At 36.7% G+C, this 21042-nt stretch overlaps 2 pseudogenes; one reads left to right on the top strand and one right to left on the bottom strand.

Annotated features, from left to right (window-relative positions):
* Positions 1-230: 230 nt before the first annotated feature.
* On the bottom strand, positions 231-814 carry LOC111152365 (annotated as a pseudogene).
* Positions 815-11181: 10367 nt separating this feature from the next.
* Positions 11182-12231, top strand: LOC111152391 (annotated as a pseudogene).
* Positions 12232-21042: the final 8811 nt, after the last annotated feature.

Consider the following 21042-nt stretch of genomic DNA (forward strand, 5'->3'; position numbering starts at 1 on the left):
CCTCCAATCTCTCACTAACTGCTATTGCTGTTGTCTGTCAACATATTCCTATGGAAAAAGATATCTGCAAATGTTAGAGAACATCCTGATAGAGACTGTCCTTCTGAAATCACAAGAATTAAAAGGGCTTCATATTTCTTTCCTTTTTTTTCCAGATAAAGTCTGTTTTATTAAGTAACTCGTCCATGTAATTACTGGGGCCACTATAAACAGAAAAAAGAAAGGGAGTTTTATTTCTTGGCCTCTTCCTCCTTGGACAGAATCTTAAAAATTTCCTCCTTCTTGCCCTTAAGATGTGCTTCATAGTATTTGCATGTTTTCTCGGTCTTAGATTTGCAGGCCTCAGCTTGGTGAGCCAGAAGCTTCTTCTGAACCTTGTCTAACTTCAGTTTGTGGATGTGTTCCAGGAGACTCTGCTTGCTTTTGAATATGCTACCCTTTACTTTCAAGAACAGGCTGTGATACACAGCAGTCAATCTTCTTAGATTCTTGGTATCTTCTGAGCAGTTAGTGCAGAATTCTCATCCTCTTCAACCAGGTTACCTTTTCAGGCATTCAAGACTTGGCAGTACCTTTTCTCTTATCAATGTCCATATGCCTGCCCTGTGGTGGGCCAAAGTGTTTTTCTGGCAGCAGTTCCAGGAATGGACAGGCTTCTAGATGATCAGCCCCATCTTTGATCAGTTTCTGGATCTGCTGAGAGGACTTGGCATTGGTGAGTTCATTCGTTTCATTGGGGGTCCAGCCAGACCTTTGTTTTGCCATAGTGGAGGACACTAGAGGCAAGCCTATTCTGAAACCCGAGCATGCTCATGGCTGTGGGGGCAGTGGCAAAAGGAAAGCAAAAGGCCTTTGTGTTTCAAGAGAGTCCTTTAGACAAAAAGAGGGCAGATGTCCAAGGCATTTGTTTGTCAAGAACAAATACTTGTGATTTTGTCCATTATTGAGGTCTTTTGAATCTATTTGCATGGAGAAAGAATTCTGAGTTTTTCTTGTTAGAAAACATATAGGAATAACTGATGATATTCAGTGTCATCTAACTGTGAGAAAGAAAAAAAATGGGGAATATTCTATGTAGGGAATTCTGTTTTCTGGAAGGCAGGGTTTAGTTTTAGTTTTTGTTTTTAGCTATTGCAAGAAAAGAAGATACAATTTGTTGTGCTTTGACATTTGCTTTGACAAATGTAATAATCTGAATTTGGTTTTCAGTCAATTCCACTTAATTTGTATCTTAAAAGTCCTAAAATTGGCTTAGAAAAAGTCATCACTCCCGGTATATCCTCAAATAATAAACACAAACATATGGGGAAGAAAAGATAGCCACCAATAATTTTTTTAAAAAATTATACTCCTTCTTTATCACCAGTAACAGTAAGAAATAGAACAAAATAACCTAATATAAGACAAGATATTATGGAGTTGTACCCAGTTTGAGTGGAGAGAAGGGGTAGTTCTCTGGCATTCCCAGCTGTCTACATTTCATAATTGATTAGTAATAATAGAGGTATTCTCATGAATCTAACACATTTAAATCATTTTTTCTATGTGAGAAACATATCTTTCTCCCTCTTTAAAACCAGAGCACATAGTCTTAATGCTCAAACGGTGCCAATTATTATGCTCAAAATAAGCCTCATTTAATTTAAAAAACACTTCTACCTGAATAGGATTAATATGAGGTTATGTAAGAGGAAGAAAAAGGGAGAAAACTATGGAATATAGGAGAAAATCTTCTACAGCATGTCAGTTTAACACATACAGAAATAATGGGTTATGTTTGAACCTCTGCAGGAACTTGGTGGTTAAACATCTATAGAACGTACCAAACAGATTAGTCCATGTGTTCACTGACACCAATTCTTCCCAGATATCTTCACACCTCATGCAAGCTCTCAGAGATTCAAGTATATTCTCTAAATTTTAACTAGCCCCAGATATTAGTGGAAGGAAGCACCTGCTTGATTGTGTGGGAAAATATTAATTTAGGGTATTTTGCATTGTGTCATTGCCTACTCCTCCTCATACATGAATTTTGCATTAGGATCAGCCTGTTGTAACATGAGACACTTGGCTCTAACGCATAATAGTGAAAAGACTAACTGTTTCCCAAGGGAGGTTCACATAGCATGACTGTTATTACAAGACCTAAGCAAATCACTTTGGTAAGTAATATGCCCTGGAATAAATAACTATTGAAAAAAGATATCTAGGTTTATTAACTGAGCTAATGGAATAATATATCATAGTGACTTGGGAATCTAAATTTGTTTGTTTTCTTTTAAAAAAAAATTGTAGTGGGCTGAATGGTGGCCACAAAATAGATATGTCTATGTCCCAAACCCTAGAAGCTGTGATATTACCTTATTTGGAATTTGCAATACATTTGCTAATGTAATTAAGGATCTTGAGAAGATAATTTTGGATTATGTAGGTGGGTCCTAAATTAAACGACAAGTGTCTTTATAAGAAACATAAAGGAAAGAAATCAAACACACAGAAGAAAAGGAAATATGAAGACAGAAGCAGTGATGCAGCCACAAGTCCAAGAATGCAGATGGCCAGCAAAATCTGGAAGAGGCAAAGAATAATTCTCTTCTAGACCCCCAGAGAAAGCACAGCCCTGCCAGATTTTGAACTTACAGTCTACAGAACTGTAAGAAAATAAGTTGCTGCTGTTTTAAACCACCAGTTTGTGGTGATTTGTTATGGCAGCCCTAGAAAACTAATACAGCCATCTAGATTACTCTGTATTTTAAACTTGTTTGGAGAGCTATTCCAGCTATAGAGAAAACTCCTGGACATGTCCTCAGGATAGATGGCTTCTTATAATACAGGTTCCACCCAGAACTAACTGTGTGACCTTGAACAAGAATCTTAGTCTCCTGTTAATCAATTTCTATATGTGCAGTTGGACTAGATGATCTTAAAGCTTCCTTCCAAATCTAAAATTTACATTTCAAGTAATAACTGACAGTAGAACACTGAAATAGGGACAAGGACAGATAGCATTTTGTAAACATAAAGTCTCACACATACATACCAGGTCTCAAATACACACACACACACACACACACACACACACACACACCCCACACACCCCCACTCCCCGTCACACACCATACTCCCACCCACACATATTCTTACAAAAAAACCTTTTGGGTTTGCGTTATGAGAGAGGGAAGAAGAAACATGATTAGCTATAACTGCTATCATTTATATGCCAAAAGTTGTTTCATGTAATCCTTATGATAAATGTGCTACTGTAGCAGTCTGGATCCAATCAGGAGACAGAAATGGCACAGTGGTTTAAATGGGGGAAGTTGTCAAAAGAATAACTGTAAGGTCAGAAGAAACCCTGTTTAGTATCCCAAGGCTGAGCGAGAGTATCCAAGGAAGGACAAACTTAAAGGAAGGTCAGAACTTGTTGGAGTAGGTGTGTTTTAGTCACAGGACAGCAGAGAAATTTGCTGATTTGGCCAGGCTGGGGCAGGTCTGGAGCTGCTGGGCAGAGTGCAGGCAGAGAGAACACCTTCCAGAGTGCAGGCAGAGAGAAGGCTCTCAGCAACTGGCCAGGGGATGTAATGGGAGTCTAGGTGCTGGCCAAGGTAGAGGCCTTCTGAGTTTTAGAGATGCAGGAGACCTGCAGAAGGAACACTACCTGCTATGTGATGCTCTGCTTATGGTGGCCCCATGAAGGCTGCATAGAGCTCTGGGTTCCATGTGCAGAGGTCTGCAGAAAGGATATCATCACCCAGAGCTTCAGAATCACAGAAAGATGGTATTCTGGGCCTGTGCCTGAGGCAGGCTCCACCAGATGTCCTTACATCCACACTGCTGATCTCCCCAGCCCACACCAGAAATCCCCAGAAACCTCTTCCTCCTTAATGTCCTTCTAATATCCTCTATCAAGAAAACTTAACATTGTACCCAATTTAATGCTTAAAGAAATCCCTTTATCACAGAGCATATATTAAAGGATTCATATGGAACGGAGAAAGAGTAACTTGATAACTGACACACTTACAGAATAATTATTATCTCTAATCACACATGGGAACACCAATGCTCAGAGAAGTGAATACAGCCACTAAATTGCAGAGCTAGAAATTATACCCAGAGCCATAAATGGTTGATAATTCCTGAAACTAGGTTCTAACCACACCCCAAGATGAAAGTGTGATGAAAATTGCCCACTTAAAGTATTTTATACTTAATTGTACTTCATATGATCATATGGTAAAACTTCTCTGATGAGACTTTATCTGCACCCATTTTGTTAAGAAAAAGAAATGAGATCACTCACCCGTATGTTTTCTACCCTTCCCTTACCCTCCAGCTGGGACAAATGTCTCCTTCCTTTCTTAAATATCCTCCTCTTCTTAGCAAAGACACACTAGACTTCTTTACAGCAAACACCACACTCTACTGTAATTATCTGCTACCTGTGTGTCCCTTACCCTAAAGCTCCTACCTTCCCAATTGTGGAGACGGAGTTTTAATCATTTGAGTAGGTCTGTGCCCTGGCTCATAAAAGATGTTTAATGTAAGAGAATTGAATCACATGAAAGAGAACAGATCCATATCAAGGATTTACTCAAAAGGTCATTTCTAGTATATAACTTGGGTTCAAATACTGCTTATCAGGTGGTTAAAGGACACACACCAGTTAGTCCCATGGGATCCTTCATGGCATGGCATATAAGATCTACCATATGAAAAGGAGAAATGAATTTCCAAAGCCATGTCCTGGAGGAAGGCCCAACATATTTGAAAAGACTAGCCCAAATAAAAACAGTAATCAAGGGCAAGGAGGAAAGTATCAAAAGAAATGAAACTGGGAACATGTAGTTAAAAGACTTGAAGATTGGAAACCGAGGAGAGATAATTCAGAAGAATTTTGTGAGCAGGTTAGACAAATTAGCCCAGTGTGACACACCTTTGATATCTTTCTTAATACCCTCTTAGTGCACGTTTGTGGAGTTGCACTGAGCTGATTTAAAGGTCTGGAATGGCACATTCAGCAAATCCTCCAATATTATAACAATCTGCTTGGCTCACTGCCTCTGAAGAGTCTCACACTGGTGTCTACAGTCATTTACATGTTCAGATTTGAGCCTACTCAAAACTAAGCAGGTCAGGTCCACAGCCTTAGGCAAAGTTCTGGGTGAAATCCTCATCCTTATAGCAAGTAACTCTTTACCCAAGTAATTTCCTAAAATTACTAGGCATTTTTACTCTTTTATTTTAATTGAGATATAACTAACATATAAGTTTCAGGTGTCATATTAGTTTTGGGTGTCCAGCAATTTTATCTGATGTATGTATATTTTGCTAAATAATCACCACAATATTAGTTAATGTCCATCACCAAGCATAGTTAGCTTTTTTCCCCTTGTGATGAGAACTTTTAAGATTTACTCTCCTAGCAACTTTTGAATATGTAGAACAGTGACTACAGAACTATAGTCACTATGCTACACAGTATATCCCCAAGACATGCATATCATAACTGGAATTCTGCGCCTTTTGACCCCCTTCACCCATTTCACACCCCACTCCCCATCTCTGGCAACCAACAAGCTCTGTTTCTATGAATTTGGGTAGGGTTTTTCTTTTAGATTCCACATATAAATTAAAGCATATAACTTTTGTCTTTCTCAGTCTGGTTTATTTCCCTTAGCACAATGCCCCTCTGCTACTGCCCTTCAGAACAATGTGTAACTTAAACTATAACCTCTGGAGGATTTTACTAGTTACCAAGCACATTTAGATATGGCCTTAAGAAAAACATATACTGGCAACAGGTCTTTGGGGAGAAGGATGATATACGACCGTGAAGCTGGGCAGCTGGGAACGCCCGGCCCACCCAGGGCGGAATGCCGCCTGCAGCCAGGAACGTCTGGTCAGCTCAGAGTGGAACGAAATGCCGCCTGCTTCCCTTTTCCCTTATCGCTCCCTTCTCTTCCCAGAAGCGCCCGTTGTTAGTTAGGTGAGTCCTTTGAATGTGCTTGGTTAACTATAAACTTTATCCTCTTTCTTGTTTATTCACAAGGCATGTGACTAACGTTTGACCTTCATCGGTTCTTCTGTTGGCTATTGTTTCTATCTAATAAAAGTGAGACTGTGGAGTTGCTCGGGGCAGCCATCTTTTCAACGGTTGTCCCCTGCTCCCAGTCTCTTGCAGCCGACTTGTTTGTGCCTAATTCTTCTCCCATATGCCAACTGGAAGGGGCACCCCTCCAGGCCCACCCATGTTGTTGCAAATTGTAAGATTTCATTATTTTTTAAGGCTGAATAATCTTCCAGTGTGTGCGTGCGTGTGTGTGTGTGTGTGTGTGTGTGTGTCTTCTTCTTTATCCGTTCATCCATTGATGGACACTTAGGTTACTTCCATGTCTTAGCATTGTAAATAATCCTGCAATGAACATGGGTACATACATCTCTTTTTAGTTAGATTTTTTTGTTTCCTTCAGCTAAATACCCAGAAATGAAATTACTAGATCATATGGATTTTAATTTTCTTGAAGAACTTCCATACTGTTTTCCATAGTGGCTGCACCAATTTACATTCCCACCAACAGTGCATGAGGGTTCTCATTTCTCCATATCTTCAACATCACTTGTTTCTTGTCTTTTTTATAATAACCATTCAGATAGGTGTAAGGTTTTGATTCATTCATTATGGTATTGACTTGCATTTCCCTGATGCTGAGCCCTTTTCATATATCCATTGGCCAATTGTATATCTCTTCTGGAAAAATGTCTATTGAGATCCCTGGCCACTGTTTAATTAGATTTTTTTTCTACTGAATTGTATGAGTTCCTTATATATTTTGGGTATTAACTCCCTGCTTTTTATCTAGGTTCCCTCCTCTCATTCCCCCACTTTCTTGAAGAAAAGGGCCTTGCCTGTACCTCCCTACTCCATTTTCCTCAGAGACTAAAGTTCTAATTCCCATGTGTCTATCCAAATGACTTATGTCCAGACCTTCCAAAGATCACATTCTTCCTGGATCTGGAACATTCCTTCATTTACTACCAAATCTCTTTTTACTTGCAAAACACCAATTGCATTCTGTTGGATTCCTAGTTGTCAAATTCCCACTAGCCAGGATCTTTTCTACTGGCTCTTCTGGGACCTTCCCTTGACCATATGCTGGGCTTTATTTAAGAATATGTTTGTGTTCACTTTTCTAGATAATAAATATCTTTTATCCAATCAGTGCATTGACAATTGAGCTCCTGTTAAACTATATTGGCTACATCAACAGTAGGACAAATTGGTTATAGATGTTCAACATCATGACCCGAAAATACCATTAGAATCATAGATATATGAGAAATACTAAATTAGACTGAATTTTCCTCTTTTCTTAAAATATTTATTTATTTATTTGAGAGAGAGCGAGTGAGAGAGAGCGAGAGAGAAAGAGCATGTGCATGGGGTGGAAAGGAACAGAGGAAGAGAAAGAATCTCAAGCAGACTCCCCACTGAGCACAGAGCCCAACACAGGGCTCAATCTCATGATCCTGAGATGATGACCTGAACTGAAATCAAGAGTTGGATGCTTAACTGACTGAGCCACCCAGGTGTCCCTGAATTTTCTTTATTTATCAAGTAAATAAATAAAATATTAGAAAGACTTTCAACACAAGGCATAGAACAAGATATATCAAATTAATGTTAATTTAACCAAGAATCCAGCTAATCATAAGATCTATTATACCCAAACATTTTATTGTCATTTATCAGTTAGAACACCATTCAAAACAAAATGTGTACATGTTTGCATGATATAAACATACATATCACCACTGTTGTGGTCCCAATGTAGTTAATAGTTTTTTGTTTGTTTTTTTTGTTTGTTTCTTTTGGCCCATTCCTCCTTACAAAGATTTGATTGGTAGTACAACAGAATTTTGGAATATCAATTTTTGCAATGCAGAGACATAACAAGGACCTAGAAGAGAGCCATGCTCTGCTCAAAGGGCTTACAAAACATCTAAATGATTCCATTCACTTTTGAGCACAATAAAGTCTCTCATAATTTACTGTAAGCTCCATAAGTTTTCAGAGTTTTATATTATTTTTTGGCAAATCTAAAATCTGAATAACTGGATTTCTGCTTCCAAAGACGACAGGTAAACAGGATGGTTTACAACCAAGACAGTAAAACAGATTTACTCTCCATCCTTAGACAACTAAAAGACCAGTCTAAATATATGGGACAGCTTTTAGACCTTGAACAACAGATAGCACAAAAAAGTGACCTCTGAGAGATGGGAAAGGAACAAGATGAGCCACAGGATTTCCCCAGCTTACTGACATCAGAGTGTGTCTAGACCACAGTGCAGGAAGTCTGAGGCCTTCCTGAGCTATGAGACAGAGGTAAGAAATTGAGAAGTCACAGTGGATAGAATTTGCAGGGAAAAATACTGGATAGGAAAAAGTTGCACAAAAAGAGAAGACCTGCAGAGAGGGAAAGGAGGTGGAGGGAAAGGGGGAAAGAACGAGGGAGAGAGAGAGGAGAGAGGAGAGAAAGAGGTATCTGGAGATTCACTGAGGGTTTCCCTTGACTTTTCAGCTGGGTGCTGATGGACACCCATGTATGAAGAGACCACCTGAAGCAGAAAGAGAGCCACCAGAAAGAAGCAGGGATAACAATCTCCAGAGTTCACACAGAGATGAAAATACAGTTCATTATCTCAACAGCTATAATAGAAAACAAACAAACAAACAAACAAAAAAACAACCCATAATGCAAAGGCATTACATAAAGTATTTAGAAAAGTTTCCTCAGTAGTGGGGAATATTCAGCCCTACATTTAAAGTCAGCTTTGATCTCACTTAGCGAAGCTTAAAGGGAACATCTTAAAAGAAAACTTTTTTTGAGTAATTTAACTGCAACCCAAAGTAAAGCTCAAGAATGTTTAAGAGGAGACAAAATATCAGCACTCAATAACATAAAATTCATGTCTGTCATCCAATCAAAAAGAAAGAAACACAAAGTGGGGAAATACAACTCATTCTGAAAGAAAAAAAAATCAATCAATAGAAACAGCCTCGAAAATGTCATAAATGATAGGATTCATAGAAAAAGAACATTAAAGCAGTTATAACTATATTCTATATGGTCAAAATCTGAATAACTTAATTACTCTTGGCAATAATACTGCTCATAGAGTTTTAAGGTTTAGCTATATGTAAACACCAAAAGCATGCTTATTTTGTTGTTCTTATTACAGAAAATTTCAAAGACTGTAGCACCTAAATAGAAGGAGTCATTTTCCTTTTTGAACAAGAATTTGTTTTTCTGAATTGTGTTGACTAGAAAGTTAGTAAACTATGTTTGTTGCGGTCAAAAGAAAAATTTTATTGTTGCTTGGACTAATTTATCTACTTCTTTTATTGATTTATGGAGCTACCAATGTCAAAGCATACTTGAATCTTTGAGAAAAATGAAAAACATGAATCATCCAAAAAGACCATCAGTGTAGTGAGATTTCATTAAGAACTAAGGTGTAAATGGAATAAGGAAACAAAAAGTCAGATGTCAGATCATACTGTCATAATTAGCAGACAAGAAACATGTTCAAGTTTATAGTATGTGTTCATAAAAATGATGACATATCTTGAATTATAGCCAGTTCACATAAGTCTTAAGGTAAGTTGATGCATGCTTCAGGAACAAATTACATCCACTCCAGATATTAGCGGTATTATTCACTTGCTTTCTTGGTTTACAAAAAAATCTCCTCTCAGCTGGCCAAATTACCCAAACCTCTTAAAGTGCCCACAAATGGGGCCTACTCTAGTTCCTACAGCTATATCAGAAAGAACTCAAGGGAAAAATGAGTAGTGTTGGGTTGAGGGCAGTCTATGCTGTTCAACTTTTTACATATCCAAAACATGTATCAGTAGTACAGCCAAAAACACAGGGACAGATAAGAAATGGTGATACTTTTTATTGTTGACTTGTCCTCACATTCATCCCCTTCTTCCCACTGATTTCCTGAGCTCATCCTAAATCACTCAGAGAACTGTAATGAGCTCTGTCACCTTAAGGCAAATCAGAGTTTGTATTTCTTATAATTAAGACCCTGAAATATGTGTCCTGATTCTCTTGTGGAAGTAGTTTAGTCTCAGTAGCCAATCTTTCTCTGTACCGATCCTGACTCCATTATTCACTGGTTGTGTGACCTTAGGAACTATGCCTCAGCTTCCTCACCTGTACAATGGAGATGAAAATAGCAGTACCTACTTCACAGGTTTTTGATTAAGAATGAAATGAGATAATTTATGCAGGACACTTAGCATTGTAAGGACTTTATAAATAATAACTGTTTTTACCCATTCAAATATATTTACCTGTATTTTATAACAGGAACACTCTCTCTACCGAAAGGACTGCTTATTATAGGCCGCCCTTTAACAACAACAACAACAACATACACACACCCCTCATTCCCATCTCTGCTTTTTCTCATACTTTTCCCTTTCTAAAATGTCTCCTGTGTCACCAGCTGGTTAATCTACCCATTCCTTAAGAGTCATCACAAGTCCCACCCAAATCATTAAATCTTAACAGCTCTAAATCCTCGTTATAGTTCTTTTTCAAAATGCATGATTTTACTTTCTAGTAAGACAACTTTTACACATTGATTTTTAATAAAAAAAACATACTTGATATTTTTCCACGCATTGTATCTTGTCTCCCCAATGATTTTTTTTTATAGATAATTATTTGTCCTATAGAGTAGATATTATACTGCCAGATTCAGGGAACCGTTACTGACTTATTGATTAAAGTGCTACAAAATTCAAATGATATAAAGTATTCAGTGATTTCTTATGGCAAGAGATTGACTTGAAAATGTTGATGAGAAAGGAATTCATTTGTCCTAACTGACATACCAAGAAAGAAAGAATTTAGAAATGAAAATATAAGGCACACAAGGGCCAATGCAAGAGGGGGTTGGCATGGAGGCCTGGCAAGGGTGAAGGCACTCCTCAAAGCACTTTGTCAACCAGGCCCAGGCATGTCCGTCCTTGTATGGCAAAAACTCCAATGGGCGCCTTCCTCTCTAAAGCCTCGTGGTAGAACAGCTGTTTGACACATTCAGAAGGAAGGATGACAGCTCTACATAGAAACACGATGTGAATGGAAGAGACCTGTCATTATGCAAATAGTAAAGCACTCTGAGCAGACACTAAAAACAGCTCTCATCTCAAAAAACCCAACACTTGTGTCACGGCATAAGTTAGATGCTGGCAAACGGCAATTGCTGAATGAAGCCTTCAAGCCAGACAATGACCTCTTTGGACCCATTAACTTGCATTCACCGTCAGATTGGTTCATCTCTCATCCTGAGGCTCCCCAAGACTTTGAACAATTTTTCAGTGATCCTTACGGAAAGGCACCCCCTCCAGAGAAATGCAGTATTTATATACAGTGCATTGGATTTCTAGGAAACACGAGAATTATCAGTGAGGAATTTATTAAATGGCTCAAGGGTGACTGTGAAGTATTCTTCTACAGCTTGAACATAGAACTCCTAGAATTCATTCCTGTCTCTATCATGAGGTGTTCCCTTAGAGCCAATGATAACACATAAAACCTACATATTCAAGCAGGGCACATCCCCAAGTTCTTAAAAAAGAAGAAACCTGGAGATGCTTTCTTTATTGTGGCAATAATAATGAATGACCTTACCCAAGAGACTCCTGGAATTTTGTCTTTGGACAGGCCTCTTTGGCAGGTGGTATGGGGATGTTCAGCTTTGCCAGGTATGGCAGTGACTGCTTATAGCTCACGCTATGAAGACAAAGTAAACAAGCTGTAGAAAGTATCTGCAAGTGACTATTCAGTTTTTGGTAACTATTATATTCCTGAAGTGATTAGTGTTCTGCTGTTTCACTCCTCTAAGACTTTAACCCGTGAGATTGGCACATATTTGAACTTCAACTCTGCCAGTAGCTTGCATGCCTAATGCAAGACTCCAGCCACTTGGAAGAAGCTGACTGGCACCCCCTTAACCTGTGTCTTATCTGTTTACACAAGTTGCAGTGTATACAGTGCTGGTGAGGTAGACTGATGATGAACCTGTGTACATCCTTGAAGTCAGTACAAACTACAGTCATGAGGATAATGTGAATTTACTAAACCTGTGGAAACATTTAAGGAATGGAAAGAGTGGATAATAAAATGCCTTGCTGTTACCCAAAAATAAGGGCCTTCATATAAGAGTACTTAAAAATAAATAATTGCACATTAAAAAAATGAAAACATAGTACATTCAGGTTTTCTCTTCTACTTTGGAAGTTAGCAAATGAAGTACAGTAACTTCTCACTGCATTTTGGTTTTTATCATTCAGCTTTCATCTAATATTCTCTACTTACCCAGAGATGCATGTTTAAGCAGTTCCCTCATTGCCTGGTTCTAGCAGTACATGAAAAACTATAATTAGGAAGCAGTCAGCTACCAAAAAAGTCCTCTGAATTGAAAGATGAGATGAAGAAAAAGTTTTCCTTTGAAATCTAACAAAAAGTCAACAGATGATGAATGGTGTGAACAGGTACCAGTAACTGAAAATGGGAGAGGTTTTGTAATACTTTTTTTGCAAAGAAACAAAAGAAACCCCTCCTCCCCACATCCATTCAAGAAGACCAGAGTGTTTCTTTAATACAACACAACATACATAATTTGAAGCTGGTGTTAGAGAAACCTGTTGCCAAGTCAATGATATTGTAATGTAACAGTCATGTTAAAATAAGGTCATGTTAAAATAAGTCCATTGTTTGCACAATTCTAAAACTATGAAGTTATGAAGCAATAAATTATCAAATTTATTCAGTTGTCTCCAGAAAAAGCTGTTTTTTCTCACACTCATGAAACAATATATGTCATTGAGATAGAGATGTTTGCAGATTGAAGAAAGAGTGGGTACTCCACTAATCTAGGCCGTTGGAAATGTCTCCCAAGAATGTCTATGATCTCTGTTCAGTTATGATGCTGACCAGTCAGTATTCTGATCTCTAATCTGATTTCTTAAGGGGATTTGCCCAACACGGCGGGGACTCGAAACATTGTGACCATGTGGTAGGTTGGCCAAATCTTACCATGTGTAAGATTCAGTTCCGTGTGTATTTATAATATGATATCCGGTTGAAAATCACCTTCTTATGAATCTAGTTATTATGTACCAACCCTGAGACTCAGTTCACCTGTCAAAGATGTAATATAATTGTACCTTGAACTTCAGAGCTTGAGCACAGTTCCAGAATCTAGAATGACCCAACAGGATATGGTCAACCTGCAGGACCCAGCCTCCACCCTGGCAACCACTGTCTCTTTCTTGCTTATTAGCTCTTTAAAGACAACACTGCCCTATCTAAAGAGACCACTGTTAAAAACTGTTAGCAAAATAGGGTAATGTTCCCAAAACTGCAGAGCTGCAGCTTTCTTACTAAGCTCCAGCAGTGCTGAACATATGACTTACTTTGTACCCTGAACCACAGTGCTGTTTCTCTCCCTCTGCCAGGAACACCCTTTCCCTCCTAAATGGCTTGATTGATTTACACTCACCAACTTCAGCAGGTTTTCTTTGACCTACTTTCTGAACCCTTGCCTCTATACACACACACAACCTGTGTTAGGAAATTTTATCTGGCACTTCTTAGAAATATTCTTGTTTCTGTATCTGTACACTGTTTTAAAATGATCCACATATTGGCCTGCTAACTACAATATTCCTTAAGTGGAACTCGGGCTTTTTTCATCTTTAAATTCCTAGCACCTTGCATTGTGCCTAATATCCAGGAAGCCCTCAATACATTTTTGATGAAAAAATGCTTTGTTAATTTGTTGTAGTAGGAGACAAGACACTTTCAAGTTTCTTTTGCAAGTGTTTCTACAGATATTTGAATTACATTTCCCAGTAGAGTTCAACCTTCATAACATTTGCATAAAATGACAGTTCCGAACATGGGGTGAACTTGGGTCAACAAATGGTTGTATTTCCCAGTAAATATATTTTAAAATGCATATTTTATATGATATTTATATAGTACTTTCTGGATACCAGGAACTATTCTAAGTGCTTTATAAATATTAACTTGAATTATCTTCATATCAAACCTATAAAAGAGGTGCTACCACTACTCCCATTTACTGATGGGGAAATAGAGATAGAGAAAAGTTATGTAACTTGGCCAAGATTGCTCAGCCAGTAAAGAGAAAAACCAGGATTTGAATCCAGTCTACATGGCCTAGAGCCCAAAGCCTTCTCTGCAGGTGTAATAGATATGCCAGTAAGTCTTCATCCACAAAATGAGTGGATGAAGGATCCTTGATGTGTAAGTCATTTCCTCCCTTTTCTCCTTGTCTAGCCTTCTTAAATAGATGTCTTCTAAACCTCACACTTTAGACAAGTATTTTATTGAATTACTTTCCTCTAAGGAGCCTAGTCTATTTTACAAAAAGGGAAAAATGAAAAACAAAAACAGGAGCTCAGTAATCCTCACAAAATCCATTGAGGAATGTACATTTAAGAAAAGGAAATATTTTTAAATGGATATTTAGCTAGATTCTTACCCTCTTAGGATAAGGCTGAATAATGATTTCATTCTATCCTGAGACTGAAAAAAATAAATATGCTCTTGTAAGTCTTGGAAAGGAAACAAAAGGATATAAGGGATCTCTATGAAAATCTTCTATTTCCATTTTTTTGAAGTTCAAATCCTATGATGATTAACTGCAGCTGACCTTGACTCTCCCACTGCTTAGGGAGGGATATGCTATCACAGAGATCAGAAATCAAATGAATTAGGGAGGGATATGCTATCACAGAGATCAGAAATCAAATGAATTAGGCTCTCTTTTCAGCTCAACACTTTAAATTGCAGCTGGAAGGAACCATCTTTAGGCTAGTCATCCCCAAAAACCTTTGCACAGAGGCATCCTTGCCAGAAGAAGAATGGAACTTCTTAGCCAGCTCTGCAATTGAGTTACAAAGGAGAAAAGCAGAGAAAAGAAAGGACTGCCAGGACTAATTGAAAACTGTGTGATAAAATGATTGTTATCAATTAAATTGTTGTATTCTTAAAAGGATCACTAGGGGTTACAGAAAAGATGTTTTGTCACTGTTTAGAAAATTGATCAAGAAAACTCCTCAAGAGATTAACTTAGAAAATTGTGTCTTTAGCAAGCAAATGTGTAAGTACCAAACTATATGACCAAATAAGCTTTTTTTTTTTTTTTTTTTTTTGGTCTCTTGGAAGGTAAGAAAACTTTTGTTACAAAAGAAGATTGAGAGGAACTTACACTTTGCAAAGTTGATGATATTGGGGGCCAAATTTACCCTTTAATTTAAAAAAGAGCAAAATATAAAAAATGTTTTTCAAAAGACTAGACCTTAGGCAACAAAATACAGTGACCATTGAGAGATAGAAGATAAATGGAGTGAACCTTATAATTGCCTTAGTTTACTGCCTTGAGAAAGATTCCAGGACATGAGGTAGAGAGGGGGAATCCAAAGGAGACAGCCAACTTTCTAAGTTGGGGAAACCACGGTGGTTTTAGTTATGAGGAGAGAGTATTAGAGAGCAGAGAGATAGACAAAGAGAGAATTTCAGATATTTGCAAAAGATACCCTAGGATATTTAGTTGAGTGCTACTTAATGCATGAGCATAAGGAAATTACTCTAGGCTAGAGAAAGAGTTACCTGAAAGGATTAAAGGGAACAGTATATGTGGCTCACATCAGATCAAAAACTCTGTTTTCTTATAGCAGCCAGATGGGAAATTCTCATAATTCACAGGGTACTGAAACAGTCTTACTTTAGTAGTGGTAAATAACTAGTAACTAGTAAATAACTAGTCTTGGAATAAAATGGTCTTGTTCTGCATAATAAATCTAAAAAGGAAGGCCTGAGAGGATCAAATGGCTCACAAGTAACTACATCACAGAATAATCCTAAATAATATTTATAAGAATATAAAAATATCTAGCCACCAAAAAAGATAAAATTCAAAGCTTGAGAACCAATAAAAAATTATTAGTCATGGAAAGAAGCAAGGAAAGAAGAATCTATGATGAGGAAAAAAAATCAATCAAAACTGATCCAGAACTGATATAGATGTTAAAACTGTCAGACAAGAACATTAAAAGTCATTATAACTGCATTCCATATATTTAAAAGTTAAGAAAAAACATAGATGATATTTTTTAAAAGACCCAAATCAAACTTCTGGAGAAGAAAACTATAATATGTGAGATGACTAATACACTGAATAGGATTAACGGCAGATTAAACATTGCAGAAGAAAAGATTAGTGAACTTGAAGATACAGCAATAAAAACTAACAAAAATGAAACACAGAACAAATAATTTTTTTAAATATTCAAAGTATCAGTGAGTATGGGATAATTTCAATTAAAGTCCCTGAATGGAAGGAAAGAAGAGGGAAAAGAAAAAGTATTTGAAAAAAATAATATCTAAAATGTTTCCAAATTTGTTAAAAACTATAAATCCACTTATCGAAGAAGCTCAATCCACTTTAAGCACAAGAAATATGAAAAAAGCTACACCAAGGCTCACATCATAATCAAATTGCTCAAAGTCAGTAATAAAAGGAAAATCTTAAAAGTAATTAGAGAATAGACACATTACCAACAGAGTAACAAATGTAAAGATAACATCAACTTCTTATCAGAAACAATTGAAGTAGAGCAACATCTTTGAAATACTAAAATAATAAAAAGTCCTGCTAACCTAGAATCTTATGCCCAGAATCCAACAAGAAGGCAAAATAAAGTCCTCTTCAGACTTTATTTTCAGACTTTATTTTCAGTCCTCTTCAGACTCTTTCACAAAAGGTAAAAGAATTCATCATTGGCTTCCATCTTAAGAAAATACAAAGAGAAGATCAAGTTAAGCCCAACATAGGCAGAATAAAGGCTTTAATAAATTTAGAGTGAAAAACAATGAAATAGAAAACAAAAAGCCAACAGAGAAAAATCAATGAAGCCTAAACTTAGATCTTTGAGAAAATCAGTAAAATTAATAAACCTCTAGCCAGAATGATGAGGGGGAAAAAAGACAGTAGACACAATTATCAATATCAGGATCAATAAAGGATTAGTAACAATAGACTCTATAGATACTAAAAAGATGATGTGTGAACATTAATACATAAATAATATAAACAACTTTATGGCAATAAAATCTACAACTTAGACAAAATTGACAAATTCTTTGAATGATACTAACCATCAATGATCAACCAAAAAGTAAAATATAACATGAATAATTACTTATCTTTTATTAAAGTAATTGAATTTGTAGTTTAAAATCTTCCCACAATGAAAACTCCAGGCCCAAATGGCATACCAGTGAATATTATTAAGAAGAAATAATATCAATTCTACACAAACAATTTCAGGAAAATTAAAGAAGAGAAAATTTTTCCCAACTCATACTACACCCTGCTACCAAAACCAAACAATTATTATAAAAAATATAGACTAACATCCTTCATAAACATAAATAAAAATTTTCTATCAAAATTTTAGCAAATTGAATCTGACAATATCTAAAAAGTATAATACATTATGACCAACTAGTTTATCCCAAGAGTCCAAAGTTGGATCAACATCTCAAAATCAATCAATATAATCCACCATATTATCAAACTAGAAAAAATAGAAAAGAAAAGAAAAACCACAATGATCATCTTAACAGATGCAGAAAAAGCATCTGATAAAATTTCAGTCATTCCTCACAAAAGCTCTCAGCAAAGTAGGGATGGAAGGGAACTCTTAATCTGATAAAGAACATCAGTGAAAAGCTTATAGCTACTATCATATTAATGGTGAAAGACTAAGTATCCTCCTTAGATTAAAAACAAGACAAGGACATCAGCTCTAACCACTTTTATTCAACATTTTACTGGAAAGTCTAGCCAGTGCAATAAGGAAATACAAAGAAATAAAAGGCATCCATACTGGAAAGGAATAATTAACATTTCTTTATTCACAGACATGATCAACTATGTAGAAAAATCTAATGAAATCACCAAAAAACTACTAAAACTAATAAGTGAGCTTACCTAAATTACAGGATTCAACAGGATACATAAAAATATTACTTACACATTTTAGCACAATCCTATCAGAAATTAAAACTTAAAACTCATGTTATTTACAATAGTACCTAAAAATATGAAATTTTTAGGGATAAATTTGACAAAAGATGTGAAAGACTGGTATTCTGAAAGCTACAAAACGATGATGAAAGAAATTAAAGACCTAAATAAATGTAGAATATACCATGCTCATTAATCAGAAAACCCAATACGAAACAAATGGTCACCAAATGAATTTATAGATTTCACACAGTCCTGATCAAAAATGCCAGAAAACTTGTTAGAAATTGACAAGTTGAGGGGCACCTGGGTGGTGCAGTGTGTTAAGCCTCTGCCTTTATCTCAGGTCATGATCCCAGGGTCCTGGGATCAAGGGCTCTCTGCTCAGTGGGGAGCCTGCTTCCCCCCTCTCTCTCTACCTGCCTCTCTGCCTACTTGTGATCTCTGTCTGTCAAATAAATGAATAAAATCTTTAAAAAAAGAAAGGAATCGACAAGTTGAAACTAAAATCTGTATGAAAATGCAAAGGACATAGAATAGCCAAAACAAATTTGACAAAGAAGAATAATATAGGAGGACTTCCATTACCCAATTTCAAAAATTCCTGTACAGCTACAATAAAGCTGTGTGGAGCTAGCATAAAGACAGATAAATAGATCGATGAAACATGATAGACTGTCCAGAAATTCATTCAAACATTTATAGGCAACTGATTTTTAATGAAGGTGCAAAAGCAATTGAGTAGAGATAGCACAGATTTTTTTTCAACAAATAGTGCTGAACAATTGGATTTCCACATGTAAAGAAAAACAAAAAACAAAAAAAAGAAAAAAAGGACTTAAATCTTACCTGATATTAAATGCAAAAATTAACTCAAAATAGATCACAGATTTACATATAAAGCCTAAAGCTATAAGATGTCTAAGAGGAAACACAAGAAATCATTGATACTCGAGGTTAGGTACAGATTGATTAGAGATAACAAAAGCATAGTTCCCCAAAATGAACATAATAAATTGGACTTCATCAAAATCAACAACCTCTGCTCAATGGCTCTGTTAAGAAAATTAAAGGATAAGCCACTATGTGGGAGAAATTATCAAGTTATGTAACAGATAAAGAATCTGTATCCACAATATATAAATAAGTTATTCAGCTCAATAATGAAAACATAAATAGCCCAGTTAAGAAATGGGCAAAGATTTGAATAAATATTTTATAAAAAATATATATATGACTAATAAGTATTGAAAAGACGTTCACTATTACAGTCATTATGGAAGTGGAAATTAAAGCACAATGAGCTATAACTACATGTCAACTAGAATTGCTATAGGCAAAAAGACTGACAAGGCCAAGAGTAGGTAAGGATGTGGAGAAACCAGGACCCTCATGTATTGTTGGTGGGAATGTAAAATGTACAGCCACTTTGGAATACAGGGCAGTTTCTTGAAATATTAAACATATACTCATCATATATCCTAGTATTTATATTGTTGGATATCTACTTACCTATGAGACATATCTACAAAAGACCTGCACATGAATGTTCACAGCACTGATATTAATATTAGTCAAAAACTAGAAACAATGCAATGTCCAGCAAGTGATGAATGTACCAATAAAATGTGCACATCCATACCATGAAATATTATTCAACAATAAAAAGGAGTGAAATATGAATGTGTGCTATAACATAGGTGATCCTCTAGCCATATTCTCAAGACTAGAGCATATCACTCTATTCATCTGAAACTTCCAGGAAGAATAAATCTATAAAAACAGTAAGCAAACCCAGTGGTTCTCTTGGCCTGGGGTTTGGAATAAGGAGTAACTGCAAATAGATTTGAGGGATATTTTGGGTGGTGGAAAGTTCTAAAATTGTATGTGACATACATACAAAACATAGGAAAGTGTTAGCCTAGGTAAGTTAGGGACTAGGTGATAAAGTTAGTGACTTTATTGATATGACTAAAAATGAGCCTGAAACATGCCACATGATATACAATGAACTGTGATTTACAACTACTTTTTATTTTTATTTTTTTTATTAGCATATAATGTATTATTAGCCCCAGGGGTACAGGTCTGTGAATTGCCAGGTTTACACACTTCATGGCACTCACCATAGCACATACCCTCCCCAGTGTCCATAACCCAACCACCTTCTCCCTATCCCCCTCCCCCCGGCAACCCTCAGTTTATTTTGTGAGATTAAGAGTCTCTTATGGTTTGTCTCCCTCCCAATCCCATCTTGTTTCATTTATTCTTTTCCTACCCCCAAAGCCCCCCCATGTTGCATCTCCACTTCCTTATATCGATCATATGATAGTTGTCTTTTTCCAATTGACTTATTTTGCTAAGCCTAATACCCTCTAGTTCTATCCACATCATCACAAATGGCAAGATTTCATTTCTTTTGATGGCTGCATAGTATTCCATTGTATATATATACCACAGCTTCTTGATCCATTCATCTGTTATTTTTTTTAAAGATTTTATTTATTTATTTGACAGACAGAGATCACAAGTAGGCAGAGAGGCAGGCAGAGAGAGGAGGAAGCAGGCTCCCTGCCGAGCAGAGAGCCTGATGCGGGGCTCAATCCCAGGACCCTGGGATCATGACCCAAGCCGAAGGCAGAAGCTTTAACCCACTGAGCCACCCAGGCGCCCCAATCCATTCATCTGTTGATTGACATCTAGGTTCTTTCCATAGTTTGGCTATTGTGGACATTGCTGCTATAAACATTTGGGTGCATGTGCCCCTTTGGATCACTACATTTGTATCTTTAGGGTAAATACCCAGTAGTGCAATTGCTGGGTCATAGGGTAGCTCTATTTTCACCTTTTTGAGGAACCTCCATGCTGTTTTCCAGAGTGGTTGCACCAGCTTGC

This window comes from Enhydra lutris, unplaced genomic scaffold (assembly GCF_002288905.1).
Source record: "Enhydra lutris kenyoni isolate GAN:26980312 unplaced genomic scaffold, ASM228890v2 scaffoldscaffold28, whole genome shotgun sequence".
NCBI lineage: Eukaryota > Metazoa > Chordata > Mammalia > Carnivora > Mustelidae > Enhydra > Enhydra lutris.